The 24952-nt window shown below is 50.7% G+C and overlaps 9 non-coding genes and 3 pseudogenes across 9 annotated transcripts; 6 read left to right on the top strand and 6 right to left on the bottom strand.

Annotated features, from left to right (window-relative positions):
• Positions 1–6027: 6027 nt before the first annotated feature.
• On the top strand, positions 6028–6134 carry LOC146273842 (U6 spliceosomal RNA). The gene has a single exon (XR_014766826.1). It is a non-coding gene; the product is annotated as a U6 spliceosomal RNA (small nuclear RNA).
• Positions 6135–7057: 923 nt separating this feature from the next.
• LOC146273843 (U2 spliceosomal RNA) lies at positions 7058–7254 on the bottom strand. Its single transcript, XR_014766984.1, has one exon. It is a non-coding gene; the product is annotated as a U2 spliceosomal RNA (small nuclear RNA).
• A 269-nt stretch (positions 7255–7523) lies between these two features.
• LOC146273844 (U6 spliceosomal RNA) lies at positions 7524–7630 on the top strand. The gene has a single exon (XR_014766827.1). It is a non-coding gene; the product is annotated as a U6 spliceosomal RNA (small nuclear RNA).
• A 970-nt stretch (positions 7631–8600) lies between these two features.
• LOC146273845 (U2 spliceosomal RNA) lies at positions 8601–8797 on the bottom strand. Its single transcript, XR_014766985.1, has one exon. It is a non-coding gene; the product is annotated as a U2 spliceosomal RNA (small nuclear RNA).
• Positions 8798–9065: 268 nt separating this feature from the next.
• LOC146273846 (U6 spliceosomal RNA) lies at positions 9066–9172 on the top strand. Its single transcript, XR_014766829.1, has one exon. It is a non-coding gene; the product is annotated as a U6 spliceosomal RNA (small nuclear RNA).
• A 968-nt stretch (positions 9173–10140) lies between these two features.
• LOC146273847 (U2 spliceosomal RNA) lies at positions 10141–10319 on the bottom strand (annotated as a pseudogene).
• Positions 10320–13811: 3492 nt separating this feature from the next.
• Positions 13812–14039, bottom strand: LOC146273848 (U2 spliceosomal RNA; annotated as a pseudogene).
• A 269-nt stretch (positions 14040–14308) lies between these two features.
• On the top strand, positions 14309–14415 carry LOC146273849 (U6 spliceosomal RNA). Its single transcript, XR_014766830.1, has one exon. It is a non-coding gene; the product is annotated as a U6 spliceosomal RNA (small nuclear RNA).
• A 1151-nt stretch (positions 14416–15566) lies between these two features.
• On the bottom strand, positions 15567–15763 carry LOC146273850 (U2 spliceosomal RNA). The gene has a single exon (XR_014766987.1). It is a non-coding gene; the product is annotated as a U2 spliceosomal RNA (small nuclear RNA).
• Positions 15764–16031: 268 nt separating this feature from the next.
• LOC146273851 (U6 spliceosomal RNA) lies at positions 16032–16138 on the top strand. Its single transcript, XR_014766831.1, has one exon. It is a non-coding gene; the product is annotated as a U6 spliceosomal RNA (small nuclear RNA).
• A 939-nt stretch (positions 16139–17077) lies between these two features.
• On the bottom strand, positions 17078–17257 carry LOC146273852 (U2 spliceosomal RNA; annotated as a pseudogene).
• A 6823-nt stretch (positions 17258–24080) lies between these two features.
• Positions 24081–24187, top strand: LOC146273853 (U6 spliceosomal RNA). Its single transcript, XR_014766832.1, has one exon. It is a non-coding gene; the product is annotated as a U6 spliceosomal RNA (small nuclear RNA).
• The last annotated feature ends 765 nt before the right edge of the window (positions 24188–24952 follow it).

Here is a 24952-nt window from a genome sequence, read left to right on the forward strand (position 1 = left end):
GGGCGGCACTGCACTCCCAGAGCAGGTGCCTCACGGTCTCCTCTCCGCCACAAGTCGGCCGCGGGCACCTGGATGTTGTCGCCAGTCTCCGGGAGTGCATGACGGCTCTGACCGGGAGGATCTCATGGGCCACCATCCAGGAGAGGTCTCGGTGCTTGTTCAGCAGGGCAGGGTGGCTCACGTTCCGCCAGACCGTGGCCGACTCACCCAGGGCGAGTCGGCGCACTCGGCTCACTTCCTCCCGTTCCTGCACAAGAGAGAGAACAGAGCGGTGTTTGGTTAAAACGGTGAGTGGTTCTTTCTCTAAAATGTGTGTCTTTAAAAACGTCTTAATAAAAAGGTAGGCCGGGGGGAGGTTAAAAGACACTGGCGTCCTCAGGTCTTTCGGGATCCACTGCAGGTGCCTGAGGTAGGACCCCATCCAGAATCTGGTCAGGGCCGCGGTCTTGTGGTTTCCGGATGGGGTCGTCGCCAGTGCCAGGTGGAGTGCGGTGTACCGGCTACCGAAGAACACTTTAAAATCCGGGAGTCCCTTCCCTCCGTTTCGTGGGGCTCTCTTAACCACTTCTCTTTTCACACGCTCCCACTTGGACCCCCAGATGAAATAAAACACCATCCTGTCAAGGGCTAAAAGAATGGGTCTGGGGGGGATAAAAACAGAACAGATCAATAAGAACAAGGGTAAAATCACTGCTTTAATGATTAAAACCTTGCCCTCAATTGTCAGTCGTCTGAGTCCCCAGAACGTCAGTTTCTGTCGGGTTTTTGTCAGTAAGCCCTCCCAGTTTCCGCTCCCTCCCCCCTCCCGGTCGAAATGTACCCCGAGGATGCGGAGGTCGGTCTGGGTCGTCGTCATGGGAAGCCTAGTCATGTCTGTCCCACCCCACGGTCCGAAAAGTCTCCCCTCTGTCTTGTCCCTGTTAAGCTTGGCACCCGAGGCGAGGCCAAACCAGTCAGTCCGGTCCAGGGTCCTGTCTACAGATAAAAGGTCAGTGCATAAAACGTTGATGTCGTCCATGTATAAAATGCACTTGGCAGTCAGTCCCCCAGTCCCCGGGATCCCCAACCCACAAATGAGTTGGTCCCTTCTCAAGACCTGCGCCAGCGGCTCTATGCAGCAGACATAGAGTAAGGGGGATAAGGGACACCCCTGACGGACGCCGCAGTTAACTTCCACTGCTTTGGATAAGAACCCGTTAACAAGGATTTTGCTGGTAATGTCCCCATACAGCAGTCCCACCCAAGCTAGGAATCTCCCCGGAAAACCCGCTTTTTGCAGTACCTTGAAAAGGTACTGGTGCGAGACCCGATCAAAAGCTTTCTCAAAATCTAAATTTAGGACTACTAGCCGAATGTTTCTGTCTCTCGCAAAACAGATGGCGTCTCTGATCAGTACCAGGCTGTCCGTGATCCTCCTTCCCGGGATGGCGCAGGCTTGATCCGGGTGGATCAAGTCCCCTAAAACACAAGACATACGAGAGGTTAAAATCTTGCTAAAAAGTTTACAATCAACGTTTAAAAGAGTGATAGGTCGCCAGTTCTTTAGGTCCGTTTTGTCATTCTTCTTGAATAAAAGGGATACAATGCCCATTCTAAAACTGTCAGGTAGTCGGTCGAGTCGTTCAAAGTCCTTAAAAACAGTCAACAGGTCGTGTCTTAAAATATCCCAAAAGGTCAGATAAAATTCCAGGGGGAGCCCGTCCTCGCCTGGGGATTTCCCTTTTTTAAAACATCTGATGTTTTCGTCCATTTCTAAAAGGGTAAAATCCTGGGATAAAAGCACGGTGTTTACAACTGTTTTGTCTAAAAAGCTTAAAACCTCGTCCATGACGTGATTAAAAACTTCTTTCTTTTCAAACAACTCATCATAAAATTCCTCCACCACCTTCGTAATCTGTTGTGTGTCAGTTTTTAAAATCCCATTTTTATCTTTGACGCCCGTTAAAACATTGCTCCTGCTGATTATTTTCTTAAAAAAGTACCTGGTACATTTTTCTCCTTCCTCCAGGTCTCTCTCTTTGCTTCTTAAAATCACTCCTCTGCTCACCTCTTCCGCCATTAAAACCATTTCTTTTTTCACCTCTCTTATTTCATTGTTAAAATCCAACCCTTCCTGTGTAAGTTTAAAATACCTTTCCAACCTTCTCTGCAGTCCCACCATGCGTCTCTCTGTTTTCTTTCTTTTTTCCCTCCCTTTCCGTTTAAAAAAAGTCTGTGTCCTGTGTTTTACCATTTCCCACCACTGTGCTCGTGTTTCAAACATGTCCTGAAGGGTCTGCCAGTCCCTGAACCGCTCCCTGTATGACCCTGTTATCACTTCGTCCTCCAACAGGGAGCAGTTCAGTTTCCACAGACCCTTCCCTACCGTCACACCCGAGGTTAGTGAAAGGGTGCACGTGAGCATACAGTGGTCCGAAAAGAATACCGGGGTTAATCTAGCATCGGTTGGGGGGGCGTCCCGGGTCAGTACGTAGTCAATGCGAGAGGCTCTGGTACCATCGCCACTGGACCAGGTGAAGCCCTCCTCTCTGGGATGCAGGGATCTAAAACAGTCAACTAATTTAAAATCCCTACAAAGTCCGTGTAATAAAACCGACGATCTGTCTACTTTAAAAAGCTCTCCGGCTCCTTTCCTATCTTTCCTTGATAAAACACAGTTAAAATCCCCTCCCACCACTAGGGGATCCCTCCCTAGCAGGTGGGACTGCAGGTCATCTAAAAGGTCGCACCTCTCATTCTTGCTGCTAAAACCATACACATTTATCAGTTTAAAATCCTTCCCTAAAAAGTTCAAATTCAGTAAAAGCATACGTCCGTTGTGTAAAACTGTGCTCCCCTTCACCAAGATGTGTGCATTTTTGATTAAAACCGCCACTCCATCGTTCTTGTTGTTGTTTGATCCGCTCCATACTGAGGGTCCGTGGCTCCACTTGCTCTCCCACTGTTGGTAAAAGGTTTTAAAAGGCAGTCCACACTCTTGGATTAAAACAATATCTGTCTGTACAGTACTTAAAAAGGTTAAAATGGACTGGGCTCTAAAACCTGACTTAATGGATCTTACATTAAGAGTGGTGATTGTGAGTGCCATAAAAAGGATGAAGGGGGTTAAAGGGGACGTGCGCATTACTAAAACCAGGGAAGTGGGTTGGGTCTAAAAGGGGTGATCAATAAAACCAATAAAACAATAAAAGCAGAGGGTAATAATCAACAGTTAAAACAAGCACTAAAACCGGACCTACGAAATGTCGACACTCTCTTGCTCGCTCTTGGTTTTCTTTTTGTGGGGGAGGCCCGAGCTCTCCTTGGGGGACGATGTGACCAGGTTTACATTTAAAAAAGACTTTTGGTTCGGAGAGCTAGAAGGAAATACCCTGGAAGAGGAATCTGACTCTTCAGAGCTCACTTCGGGCCTCCCCCTCTTCCCAGCGTGATCGATGTCAAAGGACAGATCTTTGTGTCTTTCTACCGCCGGGAGCTGGCCACATGGCATTAAAACCTCGCTTTCGCCACTTTCGGCCGAGTCACGGGAGTCAGAGGAGGAGGAGGCGCTGGCGGCCTCTCCTGGGCTCTCCCCCTCCTCCTCTTCGCGCTCTTCCTGCCTCCCGTGCTCGGCCTCCTGGTTTAAAATGTTTAAAATCGGGACCGTTCTCTGTGCCATTTCCTCCTCCTGCACCTCTTTCACCGCTCTTTCTCTCTCCTTTTCCGCTCTTTTGCCCTCCGCCACCTTCACCATCATTTCTCTCACCGCCTCCTCCTCCGCCCTTTCCGACTCCTTCTCCGCTTCCTTTTCCCTCTCTTCTCTGGCTGGTCCCGCCTGCTCCACGGACGCCCTGACCGTCCGGAGCTTGTTAGCGAAGGACTGAGGGCAGTCTCTGAACAGGTGGGAGAGCTCGCCACATAGGTTGCAAGCCCTCCCATTTGGGCACTCCGCGAAGGCGTGCCCCAACTCCCGACATTTCCCGCACACAATTTCCTGGCACGCCTCCGCGAGGTGCCCATGCTTCATACACTTTCTGCACAACTTTGGCTGTCCCTGGTAGTGTACGAAGCCCCTGTTCTCCCCCAACACGATCATTGAGGGTAACTGCCTCAGTCCTTCAAAACCTGTAGAATCTGGAACCTGCTGGATGGGTACTCTCCAAGACCCATTCCAAATACCGTCCAGATCCCTTACTCTAACTGGAGCCCCTTTAACTGTGCAGTACCGTCTCAACCAAACACAGATATCTTCAGGGTTCACAGTCTCGTTAAACATTCTGACAATCACCACTTTTAGTGTGTTGTCAGTCAGTTTCTCCAAAACAAAGGAGCAGGTAATTTTCTCTCTGCTGTTTTCATATCTGGTCCAAAATTCTTTCAATGCATTGGCAGAGCTAAAACTGACATCGAAACCCTGCCCGGAGGGCAAGGCTAAGATGCAATTAAGCTCCGCCGGAGAGAACTTCAAAACCTTCTGCAGCAGGTTCCTGGAGAAGTCCAACCTGGACATCTCCAGTTTCTTCCCACCACCATCCAGTTTAAACATGAAACGGACACTGTTGTGCCTCCTCATGCCGGCACGGGCGGCCGACATTCTGGAGGCACAACAACAACAACAACAATTAGACTAGGGAATGGGGGTGACACAGCAAGAGGTAACAAGAGGGTGGGGGGGGGCGCACCAACACAAGAGGAGAGGGGAAGACAAACTGGTTGGGGGGAGGGATGGGGGGAGGGGGGGTTGGGGGGAAGGGGGGGGACTTACAAAACAAGTGGGGGGTTACAAACAACAACTGGACAATACAAAAACTACCACCAACACCTAAATAAAATTCTCAAAGGGGGATTAAGGGACTGGCCGGGGAAAATGAAACCAAAACACTTAACAAGACTGAGGACAAAAAATAAAACTAAGGTAACAATTAAACTAACCACAAGATGGAGACAAACACACTGACAGTACACGGAAAAACACTGACACCAATCGACAGGACACACCTGCCACCAATCAGAGATTTTGTATCAATCAGAGATTGGTGGCTAGGCTACACCAAACAACACTAAAACCACAGACTATGAACAATTTACACTTAACAACACTTATAGGCCCCTAAGAAAAGGGGGGGGGGGGGAGGGTAGGGAGAAAACTAGACAACACTTACTACACTTGGACACACAATAAAACAGCCACAAGATGGAGACTCAACTGACAACGGAAAAAAACAAACACTGACAACACTCAACTGGACACACCTGCCACCAATCAGGCAATTGGTGGCTAGGCTACACCAAACACCACAATAACCACAAAAACTAACAAACTAACAACAAAACCACACTTAAGACAACTAAGTAGGCCCTAAAAAAAAGGGGGGGGACACACACAAGAGGAACAACTAACAAACAATAGCAACAACAGGCTAATACAAAAAACACAGAACACAGCACAAAAACCACAAAACAAGCACAAGACAAGGCCCACAGAGGGACCGGAAAAGTACTGGCCTTGGAGGCACTCACCTGGCCCAGCACTGGGCTGGGCCAGTGGAAGAATGGAAAATTCCGATGAGTGACTCCTCCTCCAGCACTGGCTCCGGCACCCGACTGCAGACCTGTGAACAAAACAGAGACAAAATCTGGGTCAGTGAAAAATGCAAAACAACACAAAAACAACTCAAATGATAGGATAACCAACTGAAAAGGGTAACGCCCACCGGCCAGTCGATCGCTCTCTGCACCAATTAAACTCAAGATCTGAGCCAAAAGGCCGAGAAGCGATGACCCCCATTGATCCACGCTACCCGCGCACGGCCCCTCAGTGCCCTTGCGCTGCGCCACGGTAACGACGAGACTAGACTGGACTAGACTGGACTACGGGGGTAGGGGTTTGCAGTAGGGATAGGGGCAGAGAGAGGGAGGGAGGGAGGGGCAGAGGGGATGGCCAGGGGGAAGGGGGGGACCGGCCCTCCCTCGCGCTTCAACCCCGCCCCGAGACGACTCGACCAGTGACGTGCCGTATATATAGGGGTCGGTGCAGCTGCCTGCCTTGTGCTCGCTACGGCAGCACATCTAATAAAATTGGATCGATACAGAGAAGATTAGCATGGCCCCTGCGAAAGGATGACACGCAAATCCGTGAAGCGTTCCGAATTTTGCCGAATCATCCCACCTACTAGGGTTAGGGCTAGGGTTACACCTTGACAAAAGTGGTAGGGCTAGGGTTACACCTTGACAAAAGTGGTCCTCGTTGTTTCACCCACAACAACGGATGCATTTTGGCAGCTGTGAACTCGGGTTGACCAAGCTCCTGGCAGGCAGGCAGGCAGGCAGGCAGGCAGGCAGGCAGGCAGGCAGGCAGGCAGGCAGGCAGGCAGGCAGGCAGGCAGGCAGGCACTCGCTTTTGGTGTGGTTCCTAGATGACATACGTGTTATTACATGTTATGACGACCAGATCGGCCTGTAAGTAAGTCAGTCAGTCAGTGAAAAAACTTGTTTTACTTTTTTTTTTTTTTTTCAAGTAAAAGGGAGGGAAAACGGCGGGCCAAACGAAAAGGGCTTCGCCTCGCCGGGGGGGGTAAATAGTGGCCAAACAACTGAAAATTGATTCCCCTACGGTCCCCTACGGTTTAAAGGAAGATGGGGAACTCAACAGTGTATTCACATGAACCATCAAACGAGGCCAATAGCAATGGAATTACACTTAGTTCTTTGACTCTATGGGTTCAATCAGAGCAAGAACGCGCTCACCGGTTGGTAGGTGAGTAGGTAAGTAAGTAAGTAAGTACGTTCAAATGACATGACATTGCAAATGAATGAAATCGACTACTTCAAGGCAGGCAGCAAACGTGTTACAAAAGGAAGGTGCACTTGCACTCCCTCTTACCTACTCTATCATGATTATTGTCAACCAGAGATGGAAAGCCAGGATCACGCCCGGCCATACAATCTGTCTGTCACTCACTCACCCACTCACCCACTCACTCACTCACTCACCCACTCACCCACTCACTCACTCACCCACTCACTCACTCACTCACACACTCACTCACCCCACAGGGTTTCCCTTTGACACGCTTAGAAAGAGTGCACCGTTCCCCAGAGAAGCTGCAATACCGGGGCGATGCGTGGAGCGGACGGAGCGAGCCCTCGTTCCGACTCCCCGTTGGCAAAAATCGGCTTAATAAGAACTGGTCCCCCCCGTGGGAGACCTATCAGATATTAAACTGACAAGAACAGAAACTACACTTGATCTGAGCCAAAAGGCCGAGAAGCGATGACCCCCATTGATCCACGCTACCCGCGCACGGCCCCTCAGTGCCCTTGCGCTGCGCCACGGTAACGACGAGACTAGACTGGACTAGACTGGACTACGGGGGTAGGGGTTTGCAGTAGGGATAGGGGCAGAGAGAGGGAGGGAGGGAGGGGCAGAGGGGATGGCCAGGGGGAAGGGGGGGACCGGCCCTCCCTCGCGCTTCAACCCCGCCCCGAGACGACTCGACCAGTGACGTGCCGTATATATAGGGGTCGGTGCAGCTGCCTGCCTTGTGCTCGCTACGGCAGCACATCTAATAAAATTGGATCGATACAGAGAAGATTAGCATGGCCCCTGCGAAAGGATGACACGCAAATCCGTGAAGCGTTCCGAATTTTGCCGAATCATCCCACCTACTAGGGTTAGGGCTAGGGTTACACCTTGACAAAAGTGGTAGGGCTAGGGTTACACCTTGACAAAAGTGGTCCTCGTTGTTTCACCCACAACAACGGATGCATTTTGGCAGCTGTGAACTCGGGTTGACCAAGCTCCTGGCAGGCAGGCAGGCAGGCAGGCAGGCAGGCAGGCAGGCAGGCAGGCAGGCAGGCAGGCAGGCAGGCAGGCAGGCAGGCAGGCAGGCAGGCAGGCAGGCAGGCAGGCACTCGCTTTTGGTGTGGTTCCTAGATGACATACGTGTTATTACATGTTATGACGACCAGATCGGCCTGTAAGTAAGTCAGTCAGTCAGTGAAAAAACTTGTTTTACTTTTTTTTTTTTTTTTTTTTTTTTTTTTTTTCAAGTAAAAGGGAGGGAAAACGGCGGGCCAAACGAAAAGGGCTTCGCCTCACCGGGGGGGGTAAATAGTGGCCAAACAACTGAAAATTGATTCACCTACGGTCCCCTACGGTTTAAAGGAAGATGGGGAACTCAACAGTGTATTCACATGAACCACCAAACGAGGCCAATAGCAATGGAATTACACTTAGTTCTTTGACTCTATGGGTTCAATCAGAGCAAGAACGCGCTCACCGGTTGGTAGGTGAGTAGGTAAGTAAGTAAGTAAGTACGTTCAAATGACATGACATTGCAAATGAATGAAATCGACTACTTCAAGGCAGGCAGCAAACGTGTTACAAAAGGAAGGTGCACTTGCACTCCCTCTTACCTACTCTATCATGATTATTGTCAACCAGAGATGGAAAGCCAGGATCACGCCCGGCCATACAATCTGTCTGTCACTCACTCACTCACTCACCCACTCACCCACTCACTCACTCACTCACCCACTCACCCACTCACTCACTCACCCACTCACTCACTCACTCACACACTCACTCACCCCACAGGGTTTCCCTTTGACACGCTTAGAAAGAGTGCACCGTTCCCCAGAGAAGCTGCAATACCGGGGCGATGCGTGGAGCGGACGGAGCGAGCCCTCGTTCCGACTCCCCGTTGGCAAAAATCGGCTTAATAAGAACTGGTCCCCCCCGTGGGAGACCTATCAGATATTAAACTGACAAGAACAGAAACTACACTTGATCTGAGCCAAAAGGCCGAGAAGCGATGACCCCCATTGATCCACGCTACCCGCGCACGGCCCCTCAGTGCCCTTGCGCTGCGCCACGGTAACGACGAGACTAGACTGGACTAGACTGGACTACGGGGGTAGGGGTTTGCAGTAGGGATAGGGGCAGAGAGAGGGAGGGAGGGAGGGGCAGAGGGGATGGCCAGGGGGAAGGGGGGACCGGCCCTCCCTCGCGCTTCAACCCCGCCCCGAGACGACTCGACCAGTGACGTGCCGTATATATAGGGGTCGGTGCAGCTGCCTGTCTTGTGCTCGCTACGGCAGCACATCTAATAAAATTGGATCGATACAGAGAAGATTAGCATGGCCCCTGCGAAAGGATGACACGCAAATCCGTGAAGCGTTCCGAATTTTGCCGAATCATCCCACCTACTAGGGTTAGGGCTAGGGTTACACCTTGACAAAAGTGGTAGGGCTAGGGTTACACCTTGACAAAAGTGGTCCTCGTTGTTTCACCCACAACAACGGATGCATTTTGGCAGCTGTGAACTCGGGTTGACCAAGCTCCTGGCAGGCAGGCAGGCAGGCAGGCAGGCAGGCAGGCAGGCAGGCAGGCAGGCAGGCAGGCAGGCAGGCAGGCAGGCAGGCAGGCAGGCAGGCAGGCAGGCAGGCAGGCAGGCAGGCACTCGCTTTTGGTGTGGTTCCTAGATGACATACGTGTTATTACATGTTATGACGACCAGATCGGCCTGTAAGTAAGTCAGTCAGTCAGTGAAAAAACTTGTTTTACTTTTTTTTTTTTTTTTTCAAGTAAAAGGGAGGGAAAACGGCGGGCCAAACGAAAAGGGCTTCGCCTCGCCGGGGGGGGTAAATAGTGGCCAAACAACTGAAAATTGATTCCCCTACGGTCCCCTACGGTTTAAAGGAAGATGGGGAACTCAACAGTGTATTCACATGAACCACCAAACGAGGCCAATAGCAATGGAATTACACTTAGTTCTTTGACTCTATGGGTTCAATCAGAGCAAGAACGCGCTCACCGGTTGGTAGGTGAGTAGGTAAGTAAGTAAGTAAGTACGTTCAAATGACATGACATTGCAAATGAATGAAATCGACTACTTCAAGGCAGGCAGCAAACGTGTTACAAAAGGAAGGTGCACTTGCACTCCCTCTTACCTACTCTATCATGATTATTGTCAACCAGAGATGGAAAGCCAGGATCACGCCCGGCCATACAATCTGTCTGTCACTCACTCACTCACTCACCCACTCACCCACTCACTCACTCACTCACCCACTCACCCACTCACTCACTCACCCACTCACTCACTCACTCACTCACACACTCACTCACCCCACAGGGTTTCCCTTTGACACGCTTAGAAAGAGTGCACCGTTCCCCAGAGAAGCTGCAATACCGGGCGATGCGTGGAGCGGACGGAGCGAGCCCTCGTTCCGACTCCCCGTTGGCAAAAATCGGCTTAATAAGAACTGGTCCCCCCCGTGGGAGACCTATCAGATATTAAACTGACAAGAACAGAATTGAATTGAGAAAAATTTATTGGTTCTCACCGTTGACAGTTCATAAAAACAATTCATTTCACATGTCTTTTCTTATATTTAAAAGGTACATTATTTACAGGGCATAGGGGGCGCTAAAACACTGGTGTAATTGCTTTAAAAGCACTGAATCGAAATCGTAATTAAAAAGTGCCAGCTAAAACAACAAGGTGATCATAAATAAATACAGCAGTGTTAAAAAGCCATAAAAGAATGTACACTTGGTTAAGACATCTTTAAAGGAATGTTTTACAATGTGTCTTCAAAAATGTGACGTGTGTATGTGACTATGTGTGTGTGTGTGCGTATGTGGCTATGTGTCTTGTGTGGCTGTGTGAGTGTGTGCGTGTGAGTGCGTTTAAAAGTTCTGTTCCTCAATTGTGCAGGACCGGGATGAGCTTGTCTGGCTTGCCTCTACCTGCCCCGCTGAACAAGCCACCGAGTCCTCCCCCTCCGGGGCCCAGCGGAGATCCTCGACCTGGGCAGCCATTCCGGCGCAGCCAGGCCGCTGCCGCCCGGACCACTTCACGTGGAGGGGGGCCCCTTCCGTATGGCGCGTGGGATGTACCACCCGAGGGTCTCTGCAGCCAGTTCCGCCGCTGCCTGGGTGGACATCTCCACGCGCTTCCCCACCAGCAGGTTCCTGGAGGTCCAGAGGGCTTCTTTGAAGCATGTCAGGGTGAGCCAGAGTTGGCGGAATTGTACAGATGTCATGGTCCTCTGGCTCACCCCGTAGAGCACCAGCTGTGCATTAAGGACCTCCCCTGCCGGCAGGCACGGGGTTATCAGGGGCCCCGCCAGGATCCACAGGTCCCGGGCGGCACTGCACTCCCAGAGCAGGTGCCGCACGGTCTCCTCTCCGCCACAAGTCGGCCGCGGGCACCTGGATGTTGTCGCCAGTCTCCGGGAGTGCATGACGGCTCTGACCGGGAGGATCTCATGGGCCACCATCCAGGAGAGGTCTCGGTGCTTGTTCAGCAGGGCAGGGTGGCTCACGTTCCGCCAGACCGTGGCCGACTCACCCAGGGCGAGTCGGCGCACTCGGCTCACTTCCTCCCGTTCCTGCACAAGAGAGAGAACAGAGCGGTGTTTGGTTAAAACGGTGAGTGGTTCTTTCTCTAAAATGTGTGTCTTTAAAAACGTCTTAATAAAAAGGTAGGCCGGGGGGAGGTTAAAAGACACTGGCGTCCTCAGGTCTTTCGGGATCCACTGCAGGTGCCTGAGGTAGGACCCCATCCAGAATCTGGTCAGGGCCGCGGTCTTGTGGTTTCCGGATGGGGTCGTCGCCAGTGCCAGGTGGAGTGCGGTGTACCGGCTACCGAAGAACACTTTAAAATCCGGGAGTCCCTTCCCTCCGTTTCGTGGGGCTCTCTTAACCACTTCTCTTTTCACACGCTCCCACTTGGACCCCCAGATGAAATAAAACACCATCCTGTCAAGGGCTAAAAGAATGGGTCTGGGGGGGATAAAAACAGAACAGATCAATAAGAACAAGGGTAAAATCACTGCTTTAATGATTAAAACCTTGCCCTCAATTGTCAGTCGTCTGAGTCCCCAGAACGTCAGTTTCTGTCGGGTTTTTGTCAGTAAGCCCTCCCAGTTTCCGCTCCCTCCCCCCTCCCGGTCGAAATGTACCCCGAGGATGCGGAGGTCGGTCTGGGTCGTCGTCATGGGAAGCCTAGTCATGTCTGTCCCACCCCACGGTCCGAAAAGTCTCCCCTCTGTCTTGTCCCTGTTAAGCTTGGCACCCGAGGCGAGGCCAAACCAGTCAGTCCGGTCCAGGGTCCTGTCTACAGATAAGAGGTCAGTGCATAAAACGTTGATGTCGTCCATGTATAAAATGCACTTGGCAGTCAGTCCCCCAGTCCCCGGGATCCCCAACCCACAAATGAGTTGGTCCCTTCTCAAGACCTGCGCCAGCGGCTCTATGCAGCAGACATAGAGTAAGGGGGATAAGGGACACCCCTGACGGACGCCGCAGTTAACTTCCACTGCTTTGGATAAGAACCCGTTAACAAGGATTTTGCTGGTAATGTCCCCATACAGCAGTCCCACCCAAGCTAGGAATCTCCCCGGAAAACCCGCTTTTTGCAGTACCTTGAAAAGGTACTGGTGCGAGACCCGATCAAAAGCTTTCTCAAAATCTAAATTTAGGACTACTAGCCGAATGTTTCTGTCTCTCGCAAAACAGATGGCGTCTCTGATCAGTACCAGGCTGTCCGTGATCCTCCTTCCCGGGATGGCGCAGGCTTGATCCGGGTGGATCAAGTCCCCTAAAACACAAGACATACGAGAGGTTAAAATCTTGCTAAAAAGTTTACAATCAACGTTTAAAAGAGTGATAGGTCGCCAGTTCTTTAGGTCCGTTTTGTCATTCTTCTTGAATAAAAGGGATACAATGCCCATTCTAAAACTGTCAGGTAGTCGGTCGAGTCGTTCAAAGTCCTTAAAAACAGTCAACAGGTCGTGTCTTAAAATATCCCAAAAGGTCAGATAAAATTCCAGGGGGAGCCCGTCCTCGCCTGGGGATTTCCCTTTTTTAAAACATCTGATGTTTTCGTCCATTTCTAAAAGGGTAAAATCCTGGGATAAAAGCACGGTGTTTACAACTGTTTTGTCTAAAAAGCTTAAAACCTCGTCCATGAAGTGATTAAAAACTTCTTTCTTTTCAAACAACTCATCATAAAATTCCTCCACCACCTTCGTAATCTGTTGTGTGTCAGTTTTTAAAATCCCATTTTTATCTTTGATGCCCGTTAAAACATTGCTCCTGCTGATTATTTTCTTAAAAAAGTACCTGGTACATTTTTCTCCTTCCTCCAGGTCTCTCTCTTTGCTTCTTAAAATCACTCCTCTGCTCACCTCTTCCGCCATTAAAACCATTTCTTTTTTCACCTCTCTTATTTCATTGTTAAAATCCAACCCTTCCTGTGTAAGTTTAAAATACCTTTCCAACCTTCTCTGCAGTCCCACCATGCGTCTCTCTGTTTTCTTTCTTTTTTCCCTCCCTTTCCGTTTAAAAAAAGTCTGTGTCCTGTGTTTTACCATTTCCCACCACTGTGCTCGTGTTTCAAACATGTCCTGAAGGGTCTGCCAGTCCCTGAACCGCTCCCTGTATGACCCTGTTATCACTTCGTCCTCCAACAGGGAGCAGTTCAGTTTCCACAGACCCTTCCCTACCGTCACACCCGAGGTTAGTGAAAGGGTGCACGTGAGCATACAGTGGTCCGAAAAGAATACCGGGGTTAATCTAGCATCGGTTGGGGGGGCGTCCCGGGTCAGTACGTAGTCAATGCGAGAGGCTCTGGTACCATCGCCACTGGACCAGGTGAAGCCCTCCTCTCTGGGATGCAGGGATCTAAAACAGTCAACTAATTTAAAATCCCTACAAAGTCCGTGTAATAAAACCGACGATCTGTCTACTTTAAAAAGCTCTCCGGCTCCTTTCCTATCTTTCCTTGATAAAACACAGTTAAAATCCCCTCCCACCACTAGGGGATCCCTCCCTAGCAGGTGGGACTGCAGGTCATCTAAAAGGTCGCACCTCTCATTCTTGCTGCTAAAACCATACACATTTATCAGTTTAAAATCCTTCCCTAAAAAGTTCAAATTCAGTAAAAGCATACGTCCGTTGTGTAAAACTGTGCTCCCCTTCACCAAGATGTGTGCACTGACAAGAACAGAAACTACACTTGATCTGAGCCAAAAGGCCGAGAAGCGATGACCCCCATTGATCCACGCTACCCGCGCACGGCCCCTCAGTGCCCTTGCGCTGCGCCACGGTAACGACGAGACTAGACTGGACTAGACTGGACTACGGGGGTAGGGGTTTGCAGTAGGGATAGGGGCAGAGAGAGGGAGGGAGGGAGGGGCAGAGGGGATGGCCAGGGGGAAGGGGGGGACCGGCCCTCCCTCGCGCTTCAACCCCGCCCCGAGACGACTCGACCAGTGACGTGCCGTATATATAGGGGTCGGTGCAGCTGCCTGTCTTGTGCTCGCTACGGCAGCACATCTAATAAAATTGGATCGATACAGAGAAGATTAGCATGGCCCCTGCGAAAGGATGACACGCAAATCCGTGAAGCGTTCCGAATTTTGCCGAATCATCCCACCTACTAGGGTTAGGGCTAGGGTTACACCTTGACAAAAGTGGTAGGGCTAGGGTTACACCTTGACAAAAGTGGTCCTCGTTGTTTCACCCACAACAACGGATGCATTTTGGCAGCTGTGAACTCGGGTTGACCAAGCTCCTGGCAGGCAGGCAGGCAGGCAGGCAGGCAGGCAGGCAGGCAGGCAGGCAGGCAGGCAGGCAGGCAGGCAGGCAGGCAGGCAGGCAGGCAGGCAGGCAGGCAGGCAGGCAGGCAGGCAGGCAGGCAGGCAGGCAGGCAGGCAGGCAGGCAGGCAGGCAGGCAGGCAGGCAGGCAGGCAGGCAGGCAGGCAGGCAGGCAGGCAGGCAGGCAGGCAGGCAGGCAGGCAGGCAGGCAGGCAGGCAGGCAGGCAGGCAGGCAGGCAGGCAGGCAGGCAGGCAGGCAGGCAGGCAGGCAGGCAGGCAGGCACTCGCTTTTGGTGTGGTTCCTAGATGACATACGTGTTATTACATGTTATGACGACCAGATCGGCCTGTAAGTAAGTCAGTCAGTCAGTGAAAAAACTTGTTTTACTTTTTTTTTTTTTTTTCAAGTAAAAGGGAGGGAAAACGGCGGGCCAAACGAAAAGGGCTTCGCCTCGCCGGGGGGGGTAAATAGTGGCCAAACAACTGAAAATTGATTCCCCTACGGTCCCCTACGGTTTAAAGGAAGATGGGGAACTCAACAGTGTATTCACATGAACCACCAAACGAGGCCAATAGCAATGGAATTACACTTAGTTCTTTGACTCTATGGGTTCAATCAGAGCAAGAACGCGCTCACCGGTTGGTAGGTGAGTAGGTAAGTAAGTAAGTAAGTACGTTCAAATGACATGACATTGCAAATGAATGAAATCGACTACTTCAAGGCAGGCAGCAAACGTGTTACAAAAGGAAGGTGCACTTGCACTCCCTCTTACCTACTCTATCATGATTATTGTCAACCAGAGATGGAAAGCCAGGATCACGCCCGGCCATACAATCTGTCTGTCACTCACTCACTCACTCACCCACTCACCCACTCACTCACTCACTCACCCACTCACCCACTCACTCACTCACCCACTCACTCACTCACTCACACACTCACTCACCCCACAGGGTTTCCCTTTGACACGCTTAGAAAGAGTGCACCGTTCCCCAGAGAAGCTGCAATACCGGGGCGATGCGTGGAGCGGACGGAGCGAGCCCTCGTTCCGACTCCCCGTTGGCAAAAATCGGCTTAATAAGAACTGGTCCCCCCCGTGGGAGACCTATCAGATATTAAACTGACAAGAACAGAAACTACACTTGATCTGAGCCAAAAGGCCGAGAAGCGATGACCCCCATTGATCCACGCTACCCGCGCACGGCCCCTCAGTGCCCTTGCGCTGCGCCACGGTAACGACGAGACTAGACTGGACTAGACTGGACTACGGGGGTAGGGGTTTGCAGTAGGGATAGGGGCAGAGAGAGGGAGGGAGGGAGGGGCAGAGGGGATGGCCAGGGGGAAGGGGGGACCGGCCCTCCCTCGCGCTTCAACCCCGCCCCGAGACGACTCGACCAGTGACGTGCCGTATATATAGGGGTCGGTGCAGCTGCCTGTCTTGTGCTCGCTACGGCAGCACATCTAATAAAATTGGATCGATACAGAGAAGATTAGCATGGCCCCTGCGAAAGGATGACACGCAAATCCGTGAAGCGTTCCGAATTTTGCCGAATCATCCCACCTACTAGGGTTAGGGCTAGGGTTACACCTTGACAAAAGTGGTAGGGCTAGGGTTACACCTTGACAAAAGTGGTCCTCGTTGTTTCACCCACAACAACGGATGCATTTTGGCAGCTGTGAACTCGGGTTGACCAAGCTCCTGGCAGGCAGGCAGGCAGGCAGGCAGGCAGGCAGGCAGGCAGGCAGGCAGGCAGGCAGGCAGGCAGGCAGGCAGGCAGGCACTCGCTTTTGGTGTGGTTCCTAGATGACATACGTGTTATTACATGTTATGACGACCAGATCGGCCTGTAAGTAAGTCAGTCAGTCAGTGAAAAAACTTGTTTTACTTTTTTTTTTTTTTTTTTTTTTTTTTTTCAAGTAAAAGGGAGGGAAAACGGCGGGCCAAACGAAAAGGGCTTCGCCTCGCCGGGGGGGGTAAATAGTGGCCAAACAACTGAAAATTGATTCCCCTACGGTCCCCTACGGTTTAAAGGAAGATGGGGAACTCAACAGTGTATTCACATGAACCACCAAACGAGGCCAATAGCAATGGAATTACACTTAGTTCTTTGACTCTATGGGTTCAATCAGAGCAAGAACGCGCTCACCGGTTGGTAGGTGAGTAGGTAAGTAAGTAAGTAAGTACGTTCAAATGACATGACATTGCAAATGAATGAAATCGACTACTTCAAGGCAGGCAGCAAACGTGTTACAAAAGGAAGGTGCACTTGCACTCCCTCTTACCTACTCTATCATGATTATTGTCAACCAGAGATGGAAAGCCAGGATCACGCCCGGCCATACAATCTGTCTGTCACTCACTCACTCACTCACCCACTCACCCACTCACTCACTCACTCACCCACTCACCCACTCACTCACTCACCCACTCACTCACTCACTCACACACTCACTCACCCCACAGGGTTTCCCTTTGACACGCTTAGAAAGAGTGCACCGTTCCCCAGAGAAGCTGCAATACCGGGGCGATGCGTGGAGCGGACGGAGCGAGCCCTCGTTCCGACTCCCCGTTGGCAAAAATCGGCTTAATAAGAACTGGTCCCCCCCGTGGGAGACCTATCAGATATTAAACTGACAAGAACAGAATTGAATTGAGAAAAATTTATTGGTTCTCACCGTTGACAGTTCATAAAAACAATTCATTTCACATGTCTTTTCTTATATTTAAAAGGTACATTATTTACAGGGCATAGGGGGCGCTAAAACACTGGTGTAATTGCTTTAAAAGCACTGAATCGAAATCGTAATTAAAAAGTGCCAGCTAAAACAACAAGGTGATCATAAATAAATACAGCAGTGTTAAAAAGCCATAAAAGAATGTACACTTGGTTAAGACATCTTTAAAGGAATGTTTTACAATGTGTCTTCAAAAATGTGACGTGTGTATGTGACTATGTGTGTGTGTGTGCGTATGTGGCTATGTGTCTTGTGTGGCTGTGTGAGTGTGTGCGTGTGAGTGCGTTTAAAAGTTCTGTTCCTCAATTGTGCAGGACCGGGATGAGCTTGTCTGGCTTGCCTCTACCTGCCCCGCTGAACAAGCCACCGAGTCCTCCCCCTCCGGGGCCCAGCGGAGATCCTCGACCTGGGCAGCCATTCCGGCGCAGCCAGGCCGCTGCCGCCCGGACCACTTCACGTGGAGGGGGGCCCCTTCCGTATGGCGCGTGGGATGTACCACCCGAGGGTCTCTGCAGCCAGTTCCGCCGCTGCCTGGGTGGACATCTCCACGCGCTTCCCCACCAGCAGGTTCCTGGAGGTCCAGAGGGCTTCTTTGAAGCATGTCAGGGTGAGCCAGAGTTGGCGGAATTGTACAGATGTCATGGTCCTCTGGCTCACCCCGTAGAGCACCAGCTGTGCATTAAGGACCTCCCCTGCCGGCAGGCACGGGGTTATCAGGGGCCCCGCCAGGATCCACAGGTCCCGGGCGGCACTGCACTCCCAGAGCAGGTGCCGCACGGTCTCCTCTCCGCCACAAGTCGGCCGCGGGCACCTGGATGTTGTCGCCAGTCTCCGGGAGTGCATGACGGCTCTGACCGGGAGGATCTCATGGGCCACCATCCAGGAGAGGTCTCGGTGCTTGTTCAGCAGGGCAGGGTGGCTCACGTTCCGCCAGACCGTGGCCGACTCACCCAGGGCGAGTCGGCGCACTCGGCTCACTTCCTCCCGTTCCTGCACAAGAGAGAGAACAGAGCGGTGTTTGGTTAAAACGGTGAGTGGTTCTTTCTCTAAAATGTGTGTCTTTAAAAACGTCTTAATAAAAAGGTAGGCCGGGGGGAGGTTAAAAGACACTGGCGTCCTCAGGTCTTTCGGGATCCACTGCAGGTGCCTGAGGTAGGACCCCATCCAGAATCTGGTCAGGGCCGCGGTCTTGTGGTTTCCGGATGGGGTCGTCGCCAGTGCCAGGTGGAGTGCGGTGTACCGGCTACCGAAGAACACTTTAAAATCCGGGAGTCCCTTCCCTCCGTTTCGTGGGGCTCTCTTAACCACTTCTCTTTTCACACGCTCCCACTTGGACCCCCAGATGAAATAAAACACCATCCTGTCAAGGGCTAAAAGAATGGGTCTGGGGGGGATAAAAACAGAACAGATCAATAAGAACAAGGGTAAAATCACTGCTTTAATGATTAAAACCTTGCCCTCAATTGTCAGTCGTCTGAGTCCCCAGAACGTCAGTCTCCGTCGGGTTTTTGTCAGTAAGCCCTCCCAGTTTCCGCTCCCTCCCCCCTCCCGGTCGAAATGTACCCCGAGGATGCGGAGGTCGGTCTGGGTCGTCGTCATGGGAAGCCTAGTCATGTCTGTCCCACCCCACGGTCCGAAAAGTCTCCCCTCTGTCTTGTCCCTGTTAAGCTTGGCACCCGAGGCGAGGCCAAACCAGTCAGTCCGGTCCAGGGTCCTGTCTACAGATAAAAGGTCAGTGCATAAAACGTTGATGTCGTCCATGTATAAAATGCACTTGGCAGTCAGTCCCCCAGTCCCCGGGATCCCCAACCCACAAATGAGTTGGTCCCTTCTCAAGACCTGCGCCAGCGGCTCTATGCAGCAGACATAGAGTAAGGGGGATAAGGGACACCCCTGACGGACGCCGCAGTTAACTTCCACTGCTTTGGATAAGAACCCGTTAACAAGGATTTTGCTGGTAATGTCCCCATACAGCAGTCCCACCCAAGCTAGGAATCTCCCCGGAAAACCCGCTTTTTGCAGTACCTTGAAAAGGTACTGGTGCGAGACCCGATCAAAAGCTTTCTCAAAATCTAAATTTAGGACTACTAGCCGAATGTTTCTGTCTCTCGCAAAACAGATGGCGTCTCTGATCAGTACCAGGCTGTCCGTGATCCTCCTTCCCGGGATGGCGCAGGCTTGATCCGGGTGGATCAAGTCCCCTAAAACACAAGACATACGAGAGGTTAAAATCTTGCTAAAAAGTTTACAATCAACGTTTAAAAGAGTGATAGGTCGCCAGTTCTTTAGGTCCGTTTTGTCATTCTTCTTGAATAAAAGGGATACAATGCCCATTCTAAAACTGTCAGGTAGTCGGTCGAGTCGTTCAAAGTCCTTAAAAACAGTCAACAGGTCGTGTCTTAAAATATCCCAAAAGGTCAGATAAAATTCCAGGGGGAGCCCGTCCTCGCCTGGGGATTTCCCTTTTTTAAAACATCTGATGTTTTCGTCCATTTCTAAAAGGGTAAAATCCTGGGATAAAAGCACGGTGTTTACAACTGTTTTGTCTAAAAAGCTTAAAACCTCGTCCATGACGTGATTAAAAACTTCTTTCTTTTCAAACAACTCATCATAAAATTCCTCCACCACCTTCGTAATCTGTTGTGTGTCAGTTTTTAAAATCCCATTTTTATCTTTGACGCCCGTTAAAACATTGCTCCTGCTGATTATTTTCTTAAAAAAGTACCTGGTACATTTTTCTCCTTCCTCCAGGTCTCTCTCTTTGCTTCTTAAAATCACTCCTCTGCTCACCTCTTCCGCCATTAAAACCATTTCTTTTTTCACCTCTCTTATTTCATTGTTAAAATCCAACCCTTCCTGTGTAAGTTTAAAATACCTTTCCAACCTTCTCTGCAGTCCCACCATGCGTCTCTCTGTTTTCTTTCTTTTTTCCCTCCCTTTCCGTTTAAAAAAAGTCTGTGTCCTGTGTTTTACCATTTCCCACCACTGTGCTCGTGTTTCAAACATGTCCTGAAGGGTCTGCCAGTCCCTGAACCGCTCCCTGTATGACCCTGTTATCACTTCGTCCTCCAACAGGGAGCAGTTCAGTTTCCACAGACCCTTCCCTACCGTCACACCCGAGGTTAGTGAAAGGGTGCACGTGAGCATACAGTGGTCCGAAAAGAATACCGGGGTTAATCTAGCATCGGTTGGGGGGGCGTCCCGGGTCAGTACGTAGTCAATGCGAGAGGCTCTGGTACCATCGCCACTGGACCAGGTGAAGCCCTCCTCTCTGGGATGCAGGGATCTAAAACAGTCAACTAATTTAAAATCCCTACAAAGTCCGTGTAATAAAACCGACGATCTGTCTACTTTAAAAAGCTCTCCGGCTCCTTTCCTATCTTTCCTTGATAAAACACAGTTAAAATCCCCTCCCACCACTAGGGGATCCCTCCCTAGCAGGTGGGACTGCAGGTCATCTAAAAGGTCGCACCTCTCATTCTTGCTGCTAAAACCATACACATTTATCAGTTTAAAATCCTTCCCTAAAAAGTTCAAATTCAGTAAAAGCATACGTCCGTTGTGTAAAACTGTGCTCCCCTTCACCAAGATGTGTGCATTTTTGATTAAAACCGCCACTCCATCGTTCTTGTTGTTGTTTGATCCGCTCCATACTGAGGGTCCGTGGCTCCACTTGCTCTCCCACTGTTGGTAAAAGGTTTTAAAAGGCAGTCCACACTCTTGGATTAAAACAATATCTGTCTGTACAGTACTTAAAAAGGTTAAAATGGACTGGGCTCTAAAACCTGACTTAATGGATCTTACATTAAGAGTGGTGATTGTGAGTGCCATAAAAAGGATGAAGGGGGTTAAAGGGGACGTGCGCATTACTAAAACCAGGGAAGTGGGTTGGGTCTAAAAGGGGTGATCAATAAAACCAATAAAACAATAAAAGCAGAGGGTAATAATCAACAGTTGAAACAAGCACTAAAACCGGACCTACGAAATGTCGACACTCTCTTGCTCGCTCTTGGTTCTCTTTTTGTGGGGGAGGCCCGAGCTCTCCTTGGGGGACGATGTGACCAGGTTTACATTTAAAAAAGACTTTTGGTTCGGAGAGCTAGAAGGAAATACCCTGGAAGAGGAATCTGACTCTTCAGAGCTCACTTCGGGCCTCCCCCTCTTCCCGGCGTGATCGATGTCAAAGGACAGATCTTTGTGTCTTTCTACCGCCGGGAGCTGGCCACATGGCATTAAAACCTCGCTTTCGCCACTTTCGGCCGAGTCACGGGAGTCAGAGGAGGAGGAGGCGCTGGCGGCCTCTCCTGGGCTCTCCCCCTCCTCCTCTTCGCGCTCTTCCTGCCTCCCGTGCTCGGCCTCCTGGTTTAAAATGTTTAAAATCGGGACCGTTCTCTGTGCCATTTCCTCCTCCTGCACCTCTTTCACCGCTCTTTCTCTCTCCTTTTCCGCTCTTTTGCCCTCCGCCAGCTTCACCATCATTTCTCTCACCGCCTCCTCCTCCGCCCTTTCCGACTCCTTCTCCGCTTCCTTTTCCCTCTCTTCTCTGGCTGGTCCCGCCTGCTCCACGGACGCCCTGACCGTCCGGAGCTTGTTAGCGAAGGACTGAGGGCAGTCTCTGAACAGGTGGGAGAGCTCGCCACATAGGTTGCAAGCCCTCCCATTTGGGCACTCCGCGAAGGCGTGCCCCAACTCCCGACATTTCCCGCACACAATTTCCTGGCACGCCTCCGCGAGGTGCCCATGCTTCATACACTTTCTGCACAACTTTGGCTGTCCCTGGTAGTGTACGAAGCCCCTGTTCTCCCCCAACACGATCATTGAGGGTAACTGCCTCAGTCCTTCAAAACCTGTAGAATCTGGAACCTGCTGGATGGGTACTCGCCAAGACCCATTCCAAATACCGTCCAGATCCCTTACTCTAACTGGAGCCCCTTTAACTGTGCAGTACCGTCTCAACCAAACACAGATATCTTCAGGGTTCACAGTCTCGTTAAACATTCTGACAATCACCACTTTTAGTGTGTTGTCAGTCAGTTTCTCCAAAACAAAGGAGCAGGTAATTTTCTCTCTGCTGTTCTCATATCTGGTCCAAAATTCTTTCAATGCATTGGCAGAGCTAAAACTGACATCGAAACCCTGCCCGGAGGGCAAGGCTAAGATGCAATTAAGCTCCGCCGGAGAGAACTTCAAAACCTTCTGCAGCAGGTTCCTGGAGAAGTCCAACCTGGACATCTCCAGTTTCTTCCCACCACCATCCAGTTTAAACATGAAACGGACACTGTTGTGCCTCCTCATGCCGGCACGGGCGGCCGACATTCTGGAGGCACAACAACAACAACAACAATTAGACTAGGGAATGGGGGTGACACAGCAAGAGGTAACAAGAGGGTGGGGGGGGGGGCGCCAACACAAGAGGAGAGGGGAAGACAAACTGGTTGGGGGGAGGGATGGGGGGAGGGGGGGTTGGGGGGAAGGGGGGGACTTACAAAACAAGTGGGGGGTTACAAACAACAACTGGACAATACAAAAACTACCACCAACACCTAAATAAAATTCTCAAAGGGGGATTAAGGGACTGGCCGGGGAAAATGAAACCAAAACACTTAACAAGACTGAGGACAAAAAATAAAACTAAGGTAACAATTAAACTAACCACAAGATGGAGACAAACACACTGACAGTACACGGAAAAACACTGACACCAATCGACAGGACACACCTGCCACCAATCAGAGATTGGTGGCTAGGCTACACCAAACAACACTAAAACCACAGACTATGAACAATTTACACTTAACAACACTTATAGGCCCCTAAGAAAAGGGGGGGGGGGGAGGGTAGGGAGAAAACTAGACAACACTTACTACACTTGGACACACAATAAAACAGCCACAAGATGGAGACTCAACTGACAACGGAAAAAAACAAACACTGACAACACTCAACTGGACACACCTGCCACCAATCAGGCAATTGGTGGCTAGGCTACACCAAACACCACAATAACCACAAAAACTAACAAACTAACAACAAAACCACACTTAAGACAACTAAGTAGGCCCTAAAAAAAAAAAGGGGGGGGGACACACACAAGAGGAACAACTAACAAACAATAGCAACAACAGGCTAATACAAAAAACACAGAACACAGCACAAAAACCACAAAACAAGCACAAGACAAGGCCCACAGAGGGACCGGAAAAGTACTGGCCTTGGAGGCACTCACCTGGCCCAGCACTGGGCTGGGCCAGTGGAAGAATGGAAAATTCCGGTGAGTGACTCCTCCTCCAGCACTGGCTCCGGCACCCGACTGCAGACCTGTGAACAAAACAGAGACAAAATCTGGGTCAGTGAAAAATGCAAAACAACACAAAAACAACTCAAATGATAGGATAACCAACTGAAAAGGGTAACGCCCACCGGCCAGTCGATCGCTCTCTGCACCAATTAAACTCAAGATCTGAGCCAAAAGGCCGAGAAGCGATGACCCCCATTGATCCACGCTACCCGCGCACGGCCCCTCAGTGCCCTTGCGCTGCGCCACGGTAACGACGAGACTAGACTGGACTAGACTGGACTACGGGGGTAGGGGTTTGCAGTAGGGATAGGGGCAGAGAGAGGGAGGGAGGGAGGGGCAGAGGGGATGGCCAGGGGGAAGGGGGGACCGGCCCTCCCTCGCGCTTCAACCCCGCCCCGAGACGACTCGACCAGTGACGTGCCGTATATATAGGGGTCGGTGCAGCTGCTTGTCTTGTGCTCGCTACGGCAGCACATCTAATAAAATTGGATCGATACAGAGAAGATTAGCATGGCCCCTGCGAAAGGATGACACGCAAATCCGTGAAGCGTTCCGAATTTTGCCGAATCATCCCACCTACTAGGGTTAGGGCTAGGGTTACACCTTGACAAAAGTGGTAGGGCTAGGGTTACACCTTGACAAAAGTGGTCCTCGTTGTTTCACCCACAACAACGGATGCATTTTGGCAGCTGTGAACTCGGGTTGACCAAGCTCCTGGCAGGCAGGCAGGCAGGCAGGCAGGCAGGCAGGCAGGCAGGCAGGCAGGCAGGCAGGCAGGCAGGCAGGCAGGCAGGCACTCGCTTTTGGTGTGGTTCCTAGATGACATACGTGTTATTACATGTTATGACGACCAGATCGGCCTGTAAGTAAGTCAGTCAGTCAGTGAAAAAACTTGTTTTACTTTTTTTTTTTTTTTTTTTTTTTTTTTAAGTAAAAGGGAGGGAAAACGGCGGGCCAAACGAAAAGGGCTTCGCCTCGCCGGGGGGGGTAAATAGTGGCCAAACAACTGAAAATTGATTCCCCTACGGTCCCCTACGGTTTAAAGGAAGATGGGGAACTCAACAGTGTATTCACATGAACCACCAAACGAGGCCAATAGCAATGGAATTACACTTAGTTCTTTGACTCTATGGGTTCAATCAGAGCAAGAACGCGCTCACCGGTTGGTAGGTGAGTAGGTAAGTAAGTAAGTAAGTACGTTCAAATGACATGACATTGCAAATGAATGAAATCGACTACTTCAAGGCAGGCAGCAAACGTGTTACAAAAGGAAGGTGCACTTGCACTCCCTCTTACCTACTCTATCATGATTATTGTCAACCAGAGA

The sequence above is a fragment of the Hypomesus nipponensis genome, chromosome 9 (genome assembly GCF_054491055.1).
Source record: "Hypomesus nipponensis isolate SF chromosome 9, ASM5449105v1, whole genome shotgun sequence".
NCBI classification, from domain to species: Eukaryota; Metazoa; Chordata; class Actinopteri; order Osmeriformes; family Osmeridae; genus Hypomesus; species Hypomesus nipponensis.